Below are 22,729 nucleotides of genomic sequence, written 5' to 3'. Positions count from 1 at the left end.
TGGGCTCACGTTAATTAGAAAGAAGTATACATGTTACGTTAATTAGAAAGAAGTATACATGCGCAAAAGGACACAGTATGAAGAAGTGAAGCTAAGCGATGAAGTTTGCCGCTTAAAGAATACAGTGCCAAGAGACGGCACTACGAGGAGATGAAGCCTAGGTGAAGCGTTTCCACTTAGATGATGGTGCCCAAAGAAGTGTACAATGCAATGTGCAGTTGACGTAAATTTTGGCCAAAAAGGAGAGCAAGAAGATAGACGCAACACAAGGTTGAAAGCTGACCCAAGGAAAGGATTAATAATTTTTTTGTGGCTGAAAACATTATCTAGGAATCGAGAAGTAGTTTTAAGAGAAAAGTGTTTATATTTTTGGAATAAAGTTTTTCCCATACCCTCTCTAGCAAATAAGCAACATCGGTTAATTTTAAGATTCATATGAAAAAAGGAAAGCCGAGAAGTTGATTTTGTAATATGGAATTTTAGGGTTCGGGGCGAACACTTTTGGGGGAGGGGCATGTAACATAGTAATTACACTATGTTCCGTACCTGCATCTGCTTCGGTCTCCCCCAATACCAGACTTATGTAAACAAGATCGGCGAATTGGGGTCATGATGTGGGTATAAATACAGCTTCAAAGCACGTACTAATCACCGAACTCTGGGGTCTTTCCCAGAGGAAGGTCACTGACTGATCTCTGGGATAGTCTGGGTTCACCATCTGTGTAGCTTTTAGTGGAGCAGGTGGTAATCAAGTGCAAGCACCCGGGAATCAGCCTGTTAAAGGAAATAGCAGGAGCGAGCAGCATTAGTTGCCGTACCGGCTTATCTCCCTTTAACAGTATCATAGCGTCTTATTCGGCGTGGTGAATGCCCTGGGACACTAGTCTAGGGTTCTATTCACCCCCGGTAAGCGTGGGCCCTCCGCGAACCTCAACCACCATTCCCACATACACACCGCACATTATGATCCTCGCCTTTTTGGCAATCGGGGGGTAAGTGGAAAAAAAAAAACAAGAAAAGTTAAATTTGGAATTTAAAAACAAAAACAGGAAAAGTTTTCCCAGTGCCAAACTGTAATTGACTGCCCTTACCAGTTGTCAAAGACGATGTTTGGGTCCTGGAACCTCCAGTATCCTCTTCCCAGTAGTCAGTAGTGGCCACCGCTGATTTCCAGGTAGGAAATGGGGTCCAGAGACTGGTGACAGGTACCTAGGGCAGAAAACAGCAGAACACCAGGGAAAACGAACAAACAGCTTCAACACTTGTTCCGGCAACCAAAAAGGTGACCAGAGGTGGTGACAAGTGTTGAAGTTGTTTAGAGCAAACTAATATAAATAAAAAATAAAAATAAAATAAAATTGAATAAAACTAAATCAAACTAAACTGAATCGAGTGAGGAATTGTGGTGGTTCAACTCTGACCTTTTGAAACTGTGGCCGGTGATCGGCTTTCCCAACACGTGGGCTGGTCCGGAAAACTCTGGACAAAGCAGTCCCGGTCAGGCTGATTCAATCCCCGATTGAAATGTTCTCCGGTCGGAAAAATCCCTGGATCTCTGGTCAGAAAACCCTCAGATTTCCGGTCAAAGAGCCCTTAGATTTCCGGTTGGAAAGTGTCTTTAAATCTCCGGTTGGAAAAATCTCCGAATATCCGGTTGGAAAGTGTCTTTAAATCTCCGGTTGGAAAAATCTCCGAATATCCGGTTGGGCCGAACACAATGCTGTGTTGGAAAATTGGGCCGATACAAAATAATTCAAAAGAACTAACAATAAAACCAATTTACCTGTAATTCGGCCAGATGATCACGGATTAAAAATCAAATTCACACACACGCCACACGGCTCAGAAAAAAGGATCAGATGTCGGCAGTTCGAATGCTGTAGTGGTAAAGAGACCGATATCACAAAGTGGGGTGATTAAATAGGCACATGGCACCTGACACAAAGAAACACGACCACAAACCGACGCTTCCCCGACAAAAATCGAAACCAATCACGTGACTACGGCACCTGATAACTTATAAGGTCACGCACCCACATTTACAACAAATTGTGCACAAAGTGCAATTGGAGGATTTAAGCGATCGGAATCGGTCCACTAGTGTAACTAAGCCCATGTACATTAAAAACCCAAATCAAACGAGTTAACGGACGAAAACTCTATTTGGTACGTAACACACTCCCCTAAGTAACCAAAAAAAAATTAAACTTGTTCAATTTTTTTTTTAAGTGAAAAAGCACCTCGAAACTGACCTGAAGAAAAGCAAACCAAAAGACGATAAACCACCAAAATCAAGAAAACAAATGATGGGCGCCAGTATACCATTTGAAGAAGGCATACAACCTTTCAAACGAAAATGAAGCTCATCACAGCTATGAAGTAGCTCTGAAGAGGAGAAAAAAAAAACACAAGGTACCAGTTGACTCGCTCCAGTCTCCCACTCAAACAATATTCCCAGGAGAAGTCGTCATGACCCTACAAATCTCTAACCGGTTTATGTCCAGAAAATTAAAACGGGGTTGAACATGAAACCAACGTTGCGTAAACCTCGTTATGCGAGAGGAAACCTCATTCATTGGTCTCGGTAGAGATAAACAGAGACAGGACTCAACGCTCAGGAAAACCACAGAAAGAGAAACCAAAACAAATCACCTGGCAGGTGGAAATGAAATAAAGAAAACTAACAGGAAAGAGAAGACAATCGTCCACCAACAAAAGGAAAGGTTTTTGATAGGAACCCTCTCTAGAAAACCCGAAAAATACACCGAACGGTTAGTGTATTAGTAACCACACAAAAAAAATTAAATCTACTGGGGTGTTCCGAACGAAACCACTGACGCCAAATCCCACTCAACCAAGCAATTGGGGCTGAGGTCGAACACAGTAGAAAGTCTCCGTACTCCAGGGCCATGAAGGTACTTACAGGGACTCTAAGACTTTCCCCCCATGAACTACCCTCCCAAAAACCTTAGAGGTTAAGTGACTATGGCGGCACCCAATTCCGCTCAGCCCTTTACAACAAAGCAAAGTGGTTACAAAGTCAAATCCGGTAAAAGTCAAAATCAGGTAAATTGTCAAAACTGACAACAAGACAAAATAGAGAATACAAAAAAAAACCAAATTCCCTACATGTACGCAAGATTAAACATTAACGCATACAAGTTGCGGGGAAAAACAATTGACACAATCGAGCAAAAGAAAAATTGACCCCCTGACACTCCTAAATCGTCCCAAGAACCCTGACCACACGGTAACACTCGTTCCTGAACAAAAAACTAAGAGGAGTATCCAAAACGGGAAAAATCAAAAAATACACAATTGAGGAAAAATATACTCCCTGACACTCCCAAATCATTCCAGGAACCCTGACCACACGGTAACACTCATTCCAGAACAAACAAATAAAAGGGAGTATCCAAAGCGGGAAAATCAATCAATTAAAGTCACAATCGAGAAAAATTAAATCCACTAATAAACAAGTCAAATTAAATTAAATTAAACATGATACACGATGTTAAAATGTGTTATTCTGGGTAATACGGTATCCACAGAATCTTTCAATTAAACAATTGAGTATATAAGTACCCGCCACTGTCCCTTAATAATGACACTTATTGAAAAAGATGTTAGGTAACAAATGTCATTATCACCAAAACAAGAAAACAAAAACTTGTTCAATATGGATTCAATCAATTAGAAAACATACGACCGACTCAATTCGTGTACACCTATTAAACCGACGGAATTGCATACAATGTTAGAGTCAATCCTAATAAAAACTAAATCTCAATAATCAGTCAGACGAATGAGCATCAGAATGCTCAGACTCGTCACTTAAAGTCACATCCGGTTTAATGTCGGATACATGCCAATCTCCCAAATTATTTCCATCCCTGTCAACCAAACGGTATACTAAATTAGAGAGGACTTTAGAAATAGTACACGGAATGTACCTAGGTGCCAACTTGGCAGCAAAACCGTCTACTGCTTTAGATAAAACATAATTTTTCTTCCAGACCTGATCTCCAACATGATACTTAACATCTCTCTTTCGAAAATCATAACGTTGTTTACTTTGAATGTAAGATTTATGAAGTCGTTTCCGAACTTCTTCATAGATGTTAGGTAATTCCTGAACTGTATTGGGGTTATGCACTTTATCAGAAATTTCCACCTTATTGTCAGCATTATCACTAATTAAACCATCAACAGGTATATTCCTGCCAAAGTTTAAAAATGCAGGAGAGAAACCAGTAATTTCATGTTTAGCCAGTCTAATAGCCTGGGCAACTTGGAAAATAGATTTATCCCAATCCCTGTGATTTTCATGAATGTAGGATCTTATTGTAGTGATGATCACTTGGTTGACTCTTTCAGTATGGTTCACTTGTGCATGATATCTAGCGTTATACCAAATTTTCTGGACATTATACTTAGTCATGAGATTTTTAAAATCCTTGCTAGTAAACTGACTACCATTGTCACAAGAGAAAATTTGGCAAACCCCAAACAAAAGAAAAACTTGATTTTCTATGAACTTAACTATGGCCTTAGAAGTCGCCTTCGCCATAGGGTGCACAAGTACAAATTTAGTGAACCAATCCACCACAACAAGAACGTACTGGTTTCCCGATTTTGATCTTGGATAAGGACCAATAAGATCAGCTGACAATAACTGGAAAGGAAAATTAACATTTCGGTATTGACCCATAAGACCTGCCTGGGGTAAATGACTAGATTTACTAGCAGCGCAAATAGTGCATTTTCTAACATAACGGTAAACAGAATCTCGCATATTTGCCCAATAATACAGTTCAGCAACCCTAGACAACGTTTTAGAGATGCCTAAATGACCGGCTGTTTCATGATCGTGAAACTTTTCAAGAATTTCCTGTCTATGAGCCGTAGGTACAACAATTTTCCAATTGGAAACATTGCCATCCAAGTTGTACTTAGAAAATACATGTTTATAAAGACAGTTATTTTTCACCTTAAAAGTCGGAAATTTATCAGGTGATTCTTGAACTTTCATGTCACGATACCATTTATCCAAAATTAGATTGGTCAAATTTAAAACTGCAACATCTTCCAAACTTCTCTAAAGAGCATCAGCTACAGTATTGGCAACACCCTTTCTATGCACGATATTAAATGAATACTGAGATAACTTAACAATCCATCTAGCTATACGAGCAGAAGGATTTTTCATGTTATTCAACCAAACTAAAGAGGAATGATCAGTATGGACCGTAAAATGTGTCCCTTCCAAATAGTATCGGAATTTTTCAATGCCAAACAAAACAGCTAACAATTCCTTTTCAGTGGTTGTATATTTACGTTGACATTTGTTCAAAGTTCTACTCGCATAGGCAATAGGGTGTTCCAAACCGTCCTCCTCTTGATACAACACACAGCCAACTCCTGTGTCAGAAGCATCACACATTAAACTAAAAGGCTTGGTATAATCAGGACTGGCAAGAACAGGAGCAGTAGTAAGTGCCTCTTTAATTTTAGCAAAAGCAATGTTTGCTTCAGGGGTCCAAACAATAGGTTGACCTTTTTTACGCCCTTTCAAAAGATCGGTAATTGGACTACATAGGGACGAAAAATCCTTAAGAAACCTACGATAATAACCTATCAAACCGACAAGTCTACGAATTTGCGTAGTATTTTCAGGAACAGGGTAATCCAAAATAGCAGAAACTTTATCAGGGTTGGTCCTAAGCCCATCACGATCAACAATATAACCTAAAAATTTGAGAGACGACCTACAAAATTGACTTTTGTCCAAATTAATAGTCAAACCAGCATCCTTAAGACGCATAAATAGTTTTTTCAAAATCTCACAGTGTGTGTCAAAGTCAGGTGTGACAATAATAATGTCATCAAGATAATAAAATACATAAGGCTCTAAAGCCGGTCCTATAACCATGTCCATTAATCGACACATACTTTGGGCACTATCATTCAATCCAAAAGGTAAAACTTTATAATGGAAAAGCCAGTGCACTGCAAAAGCGGTTTTCTCTTTTGAAGTGTCATTAAGTGGAATTTGATGAAAAGCTTGCTTTAAATCAATTGAAGACAGGAATTTCGCATCACGAACTTTGGTGACAATAGAATCAATAAGAGGCATTGGATATGCACTAGGAATACTAACAGAGTTAAGCTTCCGGGCATCCAAGCACACTCTAAATGAGCCATCACTTTTTTTGACAAGCCACATAGGCGAACACCAAGGTGAATTGGAAGGTTCTATTATACCAAGCTCCAGCATTTCATCCACCTGCTCGTTAAGACACTTTTGCATTGCATATGATAATGGGTATTGTCTCTGTTTGACAGGCTTTTCATTACCGGTGTTAATGGTATGTTTAATTAAATGGGTTAAACCCAATTTATTTTTTGGTGCAATAGTTTTATACAGATCCTTGATCTTATTAAGTTCTTCAGTCTGTGTCAAAGTTAACTCTTCAGCAGACTGAATCTTATTTATAACAGACACTGAATTAAAGATTGATTGATATGACAGGTTTCTAAAATTTAATTGAATATTAAATGCTTTAAGAAAATCAATGCCCAAAATCAACTCATGTTTTAAAGAAGGAATAACTAAAATTTTCAACAGTCTGGTAACATTACCTAAAGTTATAGGAGCCCAAAAATAACCTGACACACTCTGTAAGTTTCCGTCAGCAGTAGTGACGTGAAATGACGAATCTTCGGTCAAACATAAGTCTACGTCTTTAAGTATCTGCAGACCATCAAAACCCAGAATAGAGATAGAACTACCAGTATCGATCAAAGCCAAAAACGAACAATCAGAAATTCTAACATTTAAATATGGACGGTCATCAAACGATTTTTTAGCACAAACAGGATTAACGGAAATTTCCGTGGACAAAGACAACGCACCGTCTTCAGTAACTTGACTATCACCAACAATAGGAACTTTTTCAGACATAAAAAATTTCACTTGGTCCAACCATTTATGCCAATCCAAAAGATCAGTCACTACTGACTGTCTTTTTTGTTCTCTTTCTTTTGAGAATTTTTTGTCGACCTGACAGAAGGATTGTTGGTCTTCCTGCCAGGTCTTGTGACGTTTTTTGAACAATTAGGACAGTTGGACTTCGTAAAATTTTCTTTACCACAACTGTAGCAATACAAACTCCTTTCGGCAGTACATTCAGTGTTTATATGACCGCGTTTCCTACAATTCCAACAAACCACACTGGAGGAAACAGAACTAATATTTCCAGAAAAGCCTGGCCTACTAAGATCAGGTTCCATTAAATTACCTCTATGTGTAGTTGGTCGGTACTGATTTGAAACATAGAGACTGTTCTCTATTCGTTTACACAAAGAAGTCAAGTCACTGACAGCAGTTATGTCATGCAATGCCAAAGTCCTAACATAATCCGGCATTAAATTTTCTCTGATAATGTCTACAACTTCTTTTTCAGAAGGAGCCTCAGTTAATCGATTGAAAAGACCCTCCATAGAACTAATAAATAAACAAACTGGTTCTTTAGGGTTTTGTTTCCTAGCTTTGATTTCTTCTAATAAGTTTCTATCATAGTGGTCACGCAAAAAAGTCTCTTTTAATTTACCCACTAAATCATCCCAATCAATAAAACGCTCCTTTTTATGATGATTATACCACCAAGTCCAAGCTTGCGAATCAAAAAGGTCTCCAGCAGAAGCAAAAACCTCATCTGTTGAGCAGCCACGAGACATTCTAAAGGTTTCTACCTTTTCAAGAAAAGCCATTAATGAACCCTCGCCAGTAAACTTTTGCAGTCCCCATTTATGTACAGGCACAGACTTGCTAACAACCTGATTAACTGCATTAGCATTAAAACTGACAGAACCCAAATTTGGGTCAAGAGGAGTTGAAGCAGCTGGAAAAACTTTAGCATCGAGATCACCTTCCAAAGTTAATATCTCAACATATAAATCATTCTTCCTTTGAGTTTCCTCATCAGAAGTATGATTCATACGATTAAGTCGGCCTGAGACATGCCAGAGCCGAGTTGAAATGTTTTTGTATGAAGGATCACTAGATGTACCGGTAAAACTTACTATTTTAACCTTAATTGATGCAATAGATAACGCCAGCTCCTTTTCATCAAAATCAAATTCAAATGGGTTCGACACTTGACAAATACTACGATTGGCATTTTTTTGAGCCAACAGTCCCCTCAAAATTTTACGTCTCTGATCAACAGTACCCAATGGCTTCATAGATCTGATGGAAATTTCATAATCCAGCTCATGGGCTTGCAAGGCATTAATTTGGAGAGCCATTATTAAAATTTCTAGTTTAACCCCAAAAACTAAATAAACACAAGAGATATATAAATTTTACAGCTAAAGTGCAACAAAAACAACTGACTTTGACAACAATCAAAAACTTGATCACTACTTGTGATCCAAGTTACTCAAAACTGATCAAATAAATCAGTCAATCAATAATTAAACACTTAATCAAATTAAGGAAAATTAAAATTGTCCAAATCAGTACAAATAAAATCTCCACCAAAAGAGAAAATTAATTTGCACTTTTAACTGCAAAACCGAACCACAAAGTTATGGGTAAAAACAAAAAAAACTTAAGATAACGGGGCAAACCTGAAACTTCGGTCTAAAAATAGATTGGCACGGTCACAAGCAAAGCAAAAGGTAAAAATGCAACGATAATACGATAAACCAGCAATTCCAAACTTGACACTCTTTAATTTAAGAATAAATATCTTATACTATCAACACGTCTGGCACCGTGAAAAAACTAAGTAAATATTGTAGCCATGCAAAAATACACATGCACAAACAAGGCAGTCCGATAACCCACAATCCAAGCGTGCTCAATCCACTAAAAATCAAAAAGGCCCCACGTTGGGCGCCAATTTGTTATGATGAAACCTCACGTTAATGAGATTTCAACTTTTTTTTATCAGATAGCTCAAGGTCGTGGATTAATTGCATGAGTTCATAACTAGCTATAGATGAACACACTTGGATATACTGCAGGAAATCAAACGAACCATTTGTTGTATATGTACACGTGTATATTACAAGTTAAAAAACAAAACTACAATATTTACAACTTTACAAAAATTTACAAAATTTACAAAAGTTGCCGAGAAACAAAAGAGAGTTGAATTTAAATTAAAATAAAAGAAAACAAAATTGAAGTTAAATTTAAATCAAATGGAAAAAAAAAACAAAAAAAGTTAAATTTGGAATTTAAAAAAAAAACAGGAAAAGTTTTCCCAGTGCCAAACTGTAATTGACTGCCCTTACCAGTTATCAAAGACGATGTTTGGGTCCTGGAACCTCCAGTATCCTCTTCCCAGTAGTCAGTAGTGGCCACCGCTGATTTCCAGGTAGGAAATGGGGTCCAGAGACTGGTGACAGGTACCTAGGGCAGAAAACAGCAGAACACCAGGGAAAACGAACAAACAGCTTCAACACTTGTTCCGGCAACCAAAAAGGTGACCAGAGGTGGTGACAAGTGTTGAAGTTGTTTAGAGCAAACTAATATAAATAAAAAATAAAAATAAAATAAAATTGAATAAAACTAAATCAAACTAGACTGAATCGAGTGAGGAATTGTGGTGGTTCAACTCTGACCTTTTGAAACTGTGGCCGGTGATCGGCTTTCCCAACACGTGGGCTGGTCCGGAAAACTCTGGACAAAGCAGTCCCGGTCAGGCTGATTCAATCCCCGATTGAAATGTTCTCCGGTCGGAAAAATCCCTGGATCTCTGGTCAGAAAACCCTCAGATTTCCGGTCAAAGAGCCCTTAGATTTCCGGTTGGAAAGTGTCTTTAAATCTCCGGTTGGAAAAATCTCCGAATATCCGGTTGGAAAGTGTCTTTAAATCTCCGGTTGGAAAAATCTCCGAATATCCGGTTGGAAAAATCTCCGAATATCCGGTTGGGCCGAACACAATGCTGTGCTGGAAAATTGGGCCGATACAAAATAATTCAAAAGAACTAACAATAAAACCAATTTACCTGTAATTCGGCCAGATGATCACGGATTAAAAATCAAATTCACACGGCTCACGCCACACGGCTCAGAAAAAAGGATCAGATGTCGGCAGTTCGAGTGCTGTAGTGGTAAAGAGACCGATATCACAAAGTGGGGTGATTAAATAGGCACATGGCACCTGACACAAAGAAACACGACCACAAACCGACGCTTCCCCGACAAAAATCGAAACCAATCACGTGACTACGGCACCTGATAACTTATAAGGTCACGCACCCACATTTACAACAAATTGTGCACAAAGTGCAATTGGAGGATTTAAGCGATCGGAATCGGTCCACTAGTGTAACTAGGCCCATGTACATTAAAAACACAAATCAAACGAGTTAACGGACGAAAACTCTATTTCGTACGTAACAAACAACACTTCACCTTCACTATTTGAACTTGTGTGCGTAACAACAGTACCAACAGAACTTTCATTACTAGTTTCAGTTGCAGAAAATAAGTTTTCAGGTCTTGGCTGATTGAAGTTGATATGCAACTATGTATTATGCGGTTTGCCACATTTTTGACAACCTTTCAGAGCACATCGAGTGCTCAGGTGATTAGTTCTAAAACAGTTCAAACATAAATGCAATTTTTTTATTCCATTTAACCTTTGAGTTTCAGATAAAGCCAAAAACCTTGGACATTGATAAATGTAATGTTTTGATTCCTTGCAGATTAAGAAATTACTATACTGAGGGCTAGGAATGCTATTATCTTCTTCAGAATGAGAGACAACTAGACCATGACTACTTTTTTGGCTTTTCATTCTAGAAAAATCACCCGAACCTTGATGTATTTGATTATTAACATTTTGATTAACTTGTTTATTTTGACTGACCTTATGTGCTTCTAGATTTTCCAAAATTTGACATCGTGACAGCTAAAAATATTAGAAATTCATCACAACTTACTTTTTCTTTTTTTATACACAAGCCCTCCCATTCTCGTTTTGAATTTAAGTCTAATTTATTGCTGAACATGTATAATAATAGCGTATCCCAACTTTCAACTGGCTCTTTAAGAGTTTTTAAAGCCTTTAGATTTTTGAATATTGTCAGAAAGGCTTCGCAAGTCATCAAGTGTATTTTTTCCTACTTTGCAAATCAAATAAACATTTTATGTGACTTTGGATGATAACTTTTTTATTTTCATATCTTTCTCTTAATAATTTAAATGCTATTTCATAATTTATATCATTTACTTCTATTGAATGAATAACCCGAGTTGCATCACCCCTTAAGCACGATTTTAAATAGTAAAATTTTTGAACGTCACTTAAAGAGTTATTTGAATGAATTAAAGCAGTAAATGGGTCGACAAACTGGAGCCATCCATCATAGTTACCCTTGAATGTGGGTAAATCTAATGGAGGTAATTTAACAAAATTAGAATTTAAAGCTTGATTACTGACCTCAGTAGTTGATGACTGTGCAGGCTCCTTCAAGAGGTCCTTAAACTTACAAATGGTTTCAAAATAGATATCCTCAAAAACTTGCCTTTCTTGATCTTCACTTTCTTCATGAAACTCAAGCTCAAGTTGAACTGAGTTAAAACTATCCCATAAAATCTCGCATTTCTTATATCTTTCAGATATACTCAGCTTGTTTGTTGAGGTACTACAATTTGAAACAAACTCACTAAATCTATTTAATTGCGATTCAATTTGAAAGGAAACAAACTCTTCAATTTTTTAATTATTTCTCTTTTAGACGACATGTTTATTTCTATTTGTACTTTCTATTAATTTAATGACAAATTCTTAAAACTAAATAAGCATATACATCAGTTGATTTATTTGTTCACTTACCGTTCTTATTACTAATTAATTATCGGACAACTAGGTACTGATAGTTAAAACAAGTACCATTTACTTACGACGGGATCAGTAGCTGCTTTTATAATTCAACTTTGTTGTAAATATTGTTAAGCCGGCCCTGTGGTATTATTCTTCCTCCAGGCGAGACGGACACATGGCCGCGACCGGTGTGTGACGTCAAAAATGGTTGTCCAACGAAATATTCGAGATCGGCTGATCGGCCGACGAAATTTCGTATTTGAAGACGATTATGATGCTCAAACAAATGTTATTTAGCACTATCTATTAGAATACCTGTGACTTTCGCTTGTATTATGTTCGATTGCTATTTGGTGGATTGATGACTGGATGACTGGATGACTTCTATTCTAACTTCTTGGCTTCTTGCTGTATTTGCAGTATTTGTACTGAATCGTACTTCGTACTCACTTTATTTTTATTAATTAATCCGGCTCGAAGGACCAACGATGGCGGGGAATGAAATAACCCGCTGATTTTTATTTATTTAATGTGATTATCAACACACCTAAAATAACTCTACTACCCCGCGTCGTGCCTCCATTACCAAATCTCCCTGGTCAGCGCCTCTTGCGGGCAATAAAATTATTACTCTGCCAGGACCGTAACAACCATTCCCGCTGATACACCGTACATCATAATCCTCGCCTTCTTGGCAATCTGGGGGTAAGCCCATTGTAGTTTTATCTTGAATAAAAGTGGATTACCTGTACTCCTGTAGTTTCCTTCTTCTGAGCTACCCCCTAACGTGACAAAATACCAGGTGTCCAAGAGCACCCTGGACATAGGGGATTAACATGGGAAAACGATTTTGATTTTTTTGCGCCTGTACGGTTGATTTGATTGAAAAATCTTAATAACGAAAGTTGTAGTACCTATCACGGACTAGTTTTCTGTATTTTTTTCGGATCTCTAACTTGAGCTCTTTCGTCGTAAAACAAAAATAAAAATGAGAAAATGTAAACTTTTGGCCTGCACTGTATAGGCGGTTGTCGGGCAACGGGTAAACAGGTCATTGTTGCTGGTACGGTTGCTCGATAACCTCTTATACAGTGCAGGTAAAAAGATAAAAATTTTCTCATTTTTGTTCGTGTTTTACGACGAAAGGGCTCAAGTTAGAGATCTGAAAAAAATACAGAAAACTAGTCCGTGATAGGTACTACAACTTTCATTAATACGATTTTTCAATCAAATCAACCGTACAGGCGCAAAAAAATCAAAACCGTTTTCCCATGTTAATCTCCTATGGCCAGGGTGCTCTTGGACACCTGGTATACCTTTCACGAGGCCGGAAGTCGTGTTTGCGCCTAAGTACCGATACTACTATTTGACGATTTAAAATACCCAGGCACCTCCTTTAAAAAAAAGTGTAACAAATTTGTGTACCCAGTGAACTAGGTTTCATATCTACTTAGAACCGGGTGAACGCGGTAACAACTGGCACAGTTACTTTCAAATTTGACTGTTTTTTGGCCACCTTGTATAAAGTGAGGACGCGCAGGTTGGAACAAATTCGTTTAAAAATAAAGATATGTTTTTTTTTGGAAATAAGCTCCACACGTCGATATTTATTTTTGTCTGCGGTTTTTTTTATGGTAAATAAATGTATACAGGGCGGCCCAAAAATAAGTTACTACCATCACCTTCATTTTTTCAAATAGAATTACCTATTTTTAAGTTTATTTTTGAATTGTGGATCAAATTCTAAGTAGGAAAAAAATTAAACTAAAAAAATAATTTAATTAATTTCTTAATAAAAAAATTAAAAAAAAAATATAATTTTTTATTAAAATTAACTTATTTTTCGGCCGGTAATTGTATACATGCATTTACCATAAAATAAAGCAGACAAAAATAAAAATCGACGTGTACGAGCGTATTTCCAAAAAACAAAACAATTAATTTTAAATATATTTGTTCCAACCTACGCGTCCTTACTGTATACAGGGTAATTCAAATTCGACCCTCATCATTGGGATCTCAGAAACCATAAGAGATACGAGAAAGTTCAAATTGGGGCAAAGTTGCGCAATTTAAAGCTCAATCAAATGCTGTTTTAAAAATTTTGATTTTCCGAGTACTTGATATACCGAAGATATCCGAAAAAAACTGAAAATTTAACTGTTTGTTTTTATTTATTTCTAACCTTATTTGAAGAGATATCCCAAAACTAAAAGCATCTTTTCATTGCCACTTTTTCCTAGCTATTCGATGATGGATTCAAATTTGCCACACGACGTTTCGTTTTTGTCAGTCATCATCAACTTTCTTTTTTCTTATGGGCACCATATTGGATTTTTAGCCCACCAAATAGTACGTTTTATTCTGATTTTAGTGATGTATAATAACTTATGATTTGCTTCATAATTAACAAAATAATTCAATAAAAACTAATTTTACCTTAGTTAGCTTTGAGTTAATGAGACGTTTTATGAATATTACTTGGTAGTACTTGTCACACGCAATTGGCCTGAACATACTTAGTCACAAAGGTGTACACGTGACTTAAACCGGTTTATTCAATCGATCGAAGAGCTTAGGCCATTCGCTACGCTCGTGGACCTAGTTGTTCTTTTCGTGAATAAAAAATGATTTAAGTCACTTGCTGTATAAATAACTATTCAATCACTCTGAATGACATTCGCCTATTTACATGTAAAGAAACAAACATCAATGTTACATCTACGGGGCGCGGTGCAAATTTAATAGAACTATAATTTTAGTTTTTTTTTAATATAAGAAGTCGAAATTTAATAAAATACTGTATAAAACACGTGAGTTAAACTGGGTTATTCACTCGAATAAATATGAATGAATAAAAAATGGTTTAAGTCACTTGCTGTATAAATAACTATAAACTTGTACTTAACATAAAAAAAAATTAATTTGGCAAAAAATAAAGTTTCTAAAATGATGATATTTATCTTGGAAACATAAATGTGCTGTTTAAGTTAGAGATAATGCTGACAAATCTCTTTTTCTGATTAACCTAAATAGTTCAGCAATGCTTGTATAATAATAACATTTTCTGTGGAGGTTTCTTTTCTAGATACATTTTTAATTATGATTGACTTGCTCTAATGATCGTCCGAATTATCGTGTTTGACAAGTACTGTCAAATAATAACATTTTATAAAACGGCCCATTAACTCCAAGCCAATAACTAAAGTAAAAATAGTTTTTATTGAATTATTTTGTCATTTATCAAGCAAATCATAAGTTATTATACATCACTAAAATCAAAATAAAACGTACTATTTGGTGGGCTAAAAATCCAATATGGCGCCCATAAGAAAAAAGAAACTTGATGATGACTGACAAAAACGAAACGTCGTGTGGCAAATTTGAATCCGTCATCGAATAGCAAGGAAAAAGTGGCAATAAAAAGTTGCTTTAAATTGCGCAACTTTGCCCCAATTTAAACTTTCTCGTATCTCTTATAGTTTCCGAGATCCCAATGGTGAGGGTCGAATTTGAATTACCCTGTATACATGCGGCTTTTAAAGGTAAATGCGCGTATACAATTAGCGGAACAAAAATAAGTTAATTTTAATAAAAAAATATTCTTTTTTAATTTTTTTGTTAAGAAAAAAATTAAATTATTTTTTTATTAAATTTTTTTCCTACCTAGAATTTGATGCACAATTTAAAAATAAAATAAAAAATGGGTAGTTCCATTTGAAAAAATGAAATTGATAGATAGTAAGTTATTTTCGGGCCGCCCTTTATACATGCATTTACCATAAAAAAAAACCACAGACAAAAATAAATATCGACGTGTAGGAGCGTATTTCCAAAAAACCAAACACTTTATTTTAAAAAAAATTGTTCCAACCTGCGCGACTTCACTGTATATTCAATCGTCCTTGTAACAATAGAATTTGCTAGATTGAAAATACGAACTGGAAGATTTTATTTTACAAAACAAGATTGGGTGGTCACGGGACCTCTTCAAGCCACTCGGTGAATGCCCCAGGCTAACTACTCACGGAGAGTGGTGTAGGTTAACAAGCTAAATTTCAATGGCGCCACCCACTTTGCACCGTCGTGTAGGTCTTGAGAAGAGCTGTAAACGAACGCTAAAGCGGGAAATCCCCAAACGCTAGACCAAATATCAGTAATGCAAAATACAAATCCTAAATAATACCACCAATTACCCCGTTTTATGGCAAAGGCCTCTTCTTTATTTAAAAACAAAATTAGCGACTGTCAAAAATCAAAAGTATACGTTTAATGTACTGAGTGACAATTCAGAACCTAACCTTAAAATGTCAAGTTTAAAAGCACAGCAATATGTACCACATGTTGTGTATGCTATTTATAATCAAATCAGTTTACAAAAGGGGAGATTAAATGGTTATTTTAATGATGGACTCAAAGTTGGGTATTTGGGAATACGGAACCTTAACTACGGTACAAGTCTGGATAGGTGAGTGTTAGATTGTGTTCACAGAAGGTTGGCAAAAGAAAAAGGTAACCTTCAATCAAATATTTTAGATCAAACTAGACAAACTTGTGCTTTCAAGCAGCACTGGACCCCAACTAAATGCATTTAGTGTGAGCTTACAAACCCAAAAATCTTAGTGAGCACACTCTCACTGGTAATGGAAGATGTCAAAGTTCCTTATTACTACTATATATCGACCGCTTGTGCTCAATGGTGAATCAGAGACCAGGAAACTTTGTTTGCAGCCTGCAGATCTGCTTATGACTAGACTGACCTTATTTCAAGATTGCTAATACTCCCTGGACACTTCAGTTAATGCTGCACAGGCAGGCCTAATGTGTCAATTAATGAGGACAGCTTAAACTCTCAACAAGGGCTGATTGCAAGTGTATGTGCTGGTGTTCGTTGAGTTGGTGATCGATTGTGTCAAGTGCTGTTTTCCTTGTGGAGCACCGGAGGTAAAAGTGGGAAAGGAAAAAGCCTAGAAAACATGTTCTAGTTACAATGACTGTCAAGCACGCTAGGATTGACAATAGCAACCTACATTAAGTGAGTATTTATAAGCACAATTGCAACTTAAACTTACCCGAGTTGTTGATGGGCTTTTCCTGGTAATACAAAATAGGAATTTACCAAAGTCTTTTCTTTAAATCCCCAAGAAGGTATTTCAGAAACTTAATTCTATAATATTTTTAACGACTGATGAACCTACTTTGATTTGAAAAATCCGCTCAAGCGTTAATGGTTAATGTCCACCATGTGGAATCAAAACCCAAAAAGAAAATGGCAGTTTGCCTAAACTAGATTCTAGACCATTCTTAAGTTAAGCTGCAATTGGTCAAAATAGACACCTGTAATAAAACTATTTTACCATTGGTCGTTAATTTGAACTCTAAATATGACAGAATACAAAACCACAAAATCAATACATCAATCAATACAGTCAACCGTCGCTGAACCATCATGTCAATGTCAAACCAGAGAATGTTTACATGTATTTATTTATTGAAATTAAAGTTTTATGTTATTACTATCTTTAATGTTAGATTACTTTAGAAGAAGTGAAACATTTTGCTTACTCGCTCAGATAGTGTGTGAATTAGTTAAAAAAAAGGTAATTTGTGACAGCCGGCCTACTGTAAATTGCAGTAGAATAGCAAAATGTAAGTACCCCCCCCCAAAATCAAAGAAAACAAACCTTTTGCCAAAAAAAAAACCGTAACATCCTACGGTTAGCAGGAAATAAAGGAGCAGTTCAAAACGAACATTTTGAGCTTCTTTCAGTCGCTGAAACCCCAAAAATGGCGGAAGTTCGAAATATTCAAAATGTTTAGCTTAGCTAAAGCAATTGAGAAAGTTGGTTTAACTCAAAGAATTTTTATCGTATTGCTAATTTAAGATTTAAACTTGAATATCTCAAGCTGTTTGAAAATTCAAACTTAATTCAATCTACGGCAACAAACGACTCGACTAAATCGACGATGTAAATGTACTCCATAAAACAAAGCATTTGCAGATGCATATCTTAGACAAAAGCGTTTAGTTATCTCAAACGCAAACATAAATAACAATACTGCTTCAATGAGGATTTATTAACTCACACCTGGCACAAGTAAAAGATGGGTGATTCGATTGCTAAATTATTATTTCAAAGTTCAGTGTTTCCTAAAACTTACAAGAGCAACAAAATATTGATAATTTTAAATTTTAACAGAAAGTGATTGCAATGTTTGAAATTCTAACTATGACCCTCCAATTTGTTCTTAACTTTATGGTTTATTAAGTGTATGGAAGTCAAAAAACATCCCAAAATAAATAAAAACATAGATTATATACTCGTCTAATCGGTCTAGTATTTCTCTTTTGATTCTGAGCTTCCAGCAAATCTGAATCACTAGTAGGAGGTGAAGAAGAATAAATATTTGTCTTTGCGATTTCCATACTGTCTTCTTTCTTGGGGTGGTAAATTCGCACTCTGGCGTTTTCCCGCTTTTATTTCTTATCACCACAAAATACATTGTTTAGACAGAAATAAATCAGTAAAAAACTACATTTAGCTTTGTCATGCCACCTAACGACATAAGTATGAGTTAAGCTTCAGGGCAGCTTCCTGGAGGGTTTGGCACTCGCGATTTATTATGGTTTACTATTTAATTAATTTGTAAACCCGGTGCGGGTTGCAGAATTCAGGACGACTACATTCTGTGGCGTGAGCGGAGTCTTCTGGCTAGGTACTGCCTTCTCCGACGTGGTGCACAGCAAAACTGGACTGACTGGAAAGAACTGAACTGAACCGAACCCCTCTCTAGGGTACAACTTCCTTTTTATAGCATTCCAGACACTGGTTCCACCAATCAAAATTCCCAGACCTGGTCTCGTCTAGCCGACAACTCGTGACGACCTTTCGACCCTCGGTACTTGGAAAACATTCCACATATTTCGCAATTCAGCAAATGCATCATAAGTGCAGTTGCACTCTGACCGCATTCCACAATTTTAATGTTTCCGCTCAAGTAATATAAATTCCACATTTTTTAATGTTTTCGTTCAAGTGAAATAAACTTGATTTATTATTCTTCGTGACATTTGCCCCTCCTCCATGAAACTGGTCTTCCAGTTTAAACTAAGAGAGGTAATTCCTACATTTGACAATTCTAATTACTAATCTAAGTTAACGCTAACCTTATATAAAATTCATCTTATCATAATATTATTAGAAAAATGGAGTAATCGAAAATTTTGATTTTAATTTTAATTTTTTTTATCATATATTTTCTAAAAAGCTTACTTTCTCCATTTTCCGTCATCGCTTCGTCGTACCTTAAAATTATAGTAATCCTAATCATTGAAGTAACCCTTAAATTAACATAACACATTTGAAAACTTGGGTAGCCCTTAAATACGCACCATTTTACTCTAATACAAGTAGTTCTGATTTTGCGATTTGTATTGCGCCACAGTCTGCACGAAAATGATTTGTCAAAATCACAAATTGTCCTGTCCATGACTTAACCCATTGTCCCTCACTGGTCACCAAATAGTACAGTAGTTGAAGTCTAGCAATGTCAATTTCATAGTTCTTCCTGCTTAGGTTCCATTAACATCACGTGGTTGACGTTGGTGATAAGGTTAAGTGTCATCTTTATTGGTCTTCCAATACTGGCTTTGCACAGCGTCACTTAGTACATTGGCTCCTTATGGCTCCCTCAAGTGGTTTGTTTACATATAATAAAAACAAGAACAAAAGTTAATATGTGTTCATTAAGGCCTAATATACTTATATTCAAATTCTAATTTGCATGCAGTCTTGCGTATTACTTTATAAAGTTAATTGACATGTAAAAATAATCAGGAATCCGGTCCTGAAACTAAAAAGTTTGAACTCCGTAAGTATAAGACGCTCTAGTTTTCATTTTATGGAAAGTAGAACGTATTTGCCTGTTTCAAAAAATACAAAAACATTAACCGTTTCTAATTAACTTCAAATCCTTTTGGAGAAGATTGTTTTATCAAAAATTGGACGTAATGTCCTCAATCAAATGCTTTTCCCTCATTGATTTCTGTAAAAATAAAAATATGTTATTAGTATGCAAACGCAAGTATTAAATGATTAACTTAAATCATTTCTGGCATATTAAAAATAACTCCACAAATTTGCAGTGTTGTCTTAGTTTCACTTTGCCTTACTAAACTTAATCAAGGCTAAAGTTTGTCATCATTCGGATTATCAGCCGGACGATAAGCAGCGATGTTCGCTTTTGCTTTAGTCCAAGAGCTGATGTATTTTTGTAACGCTTTATTTCGTGTGGTATAATTCAAAATATACCATGTATCTGTCTTACTATTTTCCAAATAGTATAAAAATCAGCATAGGTAATAAGTAGTCTGTTGACATTTTGACCGTGCAATCCAGTCTTTATTTGTCAATGTTCAATAAGTATTTAGCCCAGTTTTGTTAAATAAAGTCTTCAATCAATCGATTTACTCAAACAATGAAAAATCACGATATAAAACTCAAGTGTACACTTCTTAACTTTTATAATAACAATGGCCATTTTTCTTAATAATTATTCTCATATGCTAAAAATTTGCATGTCAAAATGAAATTACAATGATATTTATCCATACGCAGTTTTTGTTAACGAACGTACCGCGATGACTTAAATAACAAAGTGATCACCATCTGCCTGCGGCATAAGAAAAGAATTATCTAATCAATTGGTTAGGTTACGTACCTATATATCGCATTTTTTCATGTGCACAAAAAAACAAAATATATCCTACTGTAGGATAATTCATTTAAGCAAATAAAAATAAATCATTTTTATAACTTAATTATGAGCATTTTGACTATCGGGCTTGTAACTCTGAATTATTCAGCAGTTTAATATTTGTTTCAAAAAGTAGTCGTAGTCAGTCTGCTAGAAATTTGTACAACTTATTGTACATCGTAATGAGATGATCCTATAAACGAAATTAAGGTAACCGATCAAAGCAACTAATACGCAAATTTCCAGGATAACGTATAATCGGTTGCTGTCAGGAATAGGAATCTCCGTTGCCTGAAAATGTCGCCAAATTTAGCTACTTTATATGGACCTTTTTATATCCGAGTTTAAAGAAGTCTAGTATCGATTTGCTTCAAAGACCCAATTTTCAAAACTTAATAAACGTATGTATAAGGTTTAGCATACACACAATCATTTCAGCCTGCTACTAGTTTCGTATTCAAAAACACTTTTGGTTTGTTCTTTGAGAAAAATTCATGCACCGCCCTAACATCGATAACAGCAAACAGTATTGCTGTGTGGCACTAAAACAAATATCTCTCAACATGTACAGACTATTCTGTATCAGAAACTTCTCAACTGAAAAGGGAAAAATCAGAAGTAACTACTTTGAGAGCTAATACTCCTACCAACATTGAATTACACTGTTTTTCCTGTTGAATTCTTGAGTATTTAAATTACTCCTTTATAAAAGATACCAATATTTTTTCATTGGCAATTCAATATTTATTTCATTTAATTATGAATCTTGAGCTGGACATCTTCGTACAGATGCACCAAAAATAGTTCAACTGCATGTAATTCGAAACTTTAGTACTCACAAAATTCATTACAATGGGTCGGTTAAAGAAACAAACTCTATGTGCCACTTACATAATAAGGTATTACGCTCACCTAGCGTTTTTCACCTCAATTAAATAGCAGGTTAAAATTATTTAACAGGTTGAAATTCAGCAGAAATAAAGTAAAAATAAAATCACATTATTATGATGTGTGGATCCTATCGTCTCATTCGAGTAGTATGTGTGTTGAATGTGTTAAATATCACTTCAGAAATACTTTATTACAAATGTATCACTTACCATTCGTATTCAAAAAAATAACTTGGGTCACTTAAATCAGTTGTCATTTTTTCCATAGTAAAATCAAATTTAATTATTCATAGCCAATGCAACATTTCGACTTGTTATTTCATATAGGTAAAATATCATGTGCATTTAAAAAAAAAATATACCAGGTGTCCAAGAGCACCCTGGACATAGGAGATTAACATGGGGAAACGGTTTTGATTTTTTTGCGCCTGTACGGTTGATTTGATTGAAAAATCGTATTAATGAAAGTTGTAGTACCTATCACGGACTAGTTTTCTGTATTTTTTTCAGATCTCTAACTTGAGCCCTTTCGTCGTAAAACACGAACAAAAATGCGAAAATTTAAACTTTTTTCCTGCACTGTATAAGCGGTTGTCGAGAAACCGTACCAGCAACAATGAAATGTTTACCCGTTGCCAGACAACCGCCTATACAGTGCAGGCCAAAAGTTTAAATTTTCTCATTTTTGTTCATGTTTTACGACGAAAGGGCTCAAGTTAGAGATCCGAAAAAAATACAGAAAACTAGTCCGTGATAGGTCCTACAACTTTCATTAATACGATTTTTCAATCAAATCAACCGTACAGGCGCAAAAAAATCAAAACCGTTTCCCCATGTTAATCTCCTATGTCCAGGGTGCTCTTGGACACCTGGTATATTAAAACATTAAAATTCATCAATCAGCAGTTTTCTTGTCGACACATTCGCGGCGATGCGACTAGACGAGTGCAATAAAGCCAGTCGGTCACACCGTCACGCGGCGTCAAATAGAACTAATTAGTCTGCTTTACTTTATTTTCCACTAATGTCGCGATTTTTGCAAGCAACCAAATAATAACCTTCGGTTTATTATGTACTGTTCGTTTTCACCGGTGGAAACATATCGAAATCCTCTTTTAACTCTGCACTATGCTTTTATTTAAAGCTGGTACTACACATAATAAGAAAAAAATTATTTGTCGACAATTAGAAGTTTCATTTAGAGCATCGGCACATTTTTTGTCGTTATCGGGAATGC

General features: G+C 35.9%; 1 long non-coding RNA gene and 1 pseudogene across 2 annotated transcripts in view; both read right to left on the bottom strand.

The window, feature by feature from the left end:
• LOC145738100 (striatin-interacting protein 1-like) overlaps positions 1-18,415 on the bottom strand; it is a 48,439-nt pseudogene extending 30,024 nt beyond the window's left edge. The window contains exons 1-2 of the transcript XR_014180589.1: positions 18,385-18,415; positions 18,168-18,332 (exon numbers count right to left, since the gene is read on the bottom strand). The product of XR_014180589.1 is annotated as a striatin-interacting protein 1-like (transcript). The remainder of the gene's footprint in view (positions 1-18,167; positions 18,333-18,384) is intronic.
• On the bottom strand, positions 9,050-10,414 carry LOC145738240 (uncharacterized). Its single transcript, XR_014180655.1, has 2 exons — positions 10,023-10,414; positions 9,050-9,959 (listed from the first exon to the last, which is right to left on the bottom strand). It is a non-coding gene; the product is annotated as an uncharacterized LOC145738240 (long non-coding RNA).
• Positions 18,416-22,729: the final 4,314 nt, after the last annotated feature.

The sequence above is a fragment of the Ips typographus genome, linkage group LG15 (assembly GCF_016097725.1).
Source record: "Ips typographus isolate SLU linkage group LG15, UJ_Ityp_2.0, whole genome shotgun sequence".
Classification (NCBI taxonomy): Eukaryota; Metazoa; Arthropoda; class Insecta; order Coleoptera; family Curculionidae; genus Ips; species Ips typographus.
The sequence above is the reverse complement of the archived record's forward strand: the minus strand, read 5'-3'. Positions and strand labels throughout refer to the sequence as shown.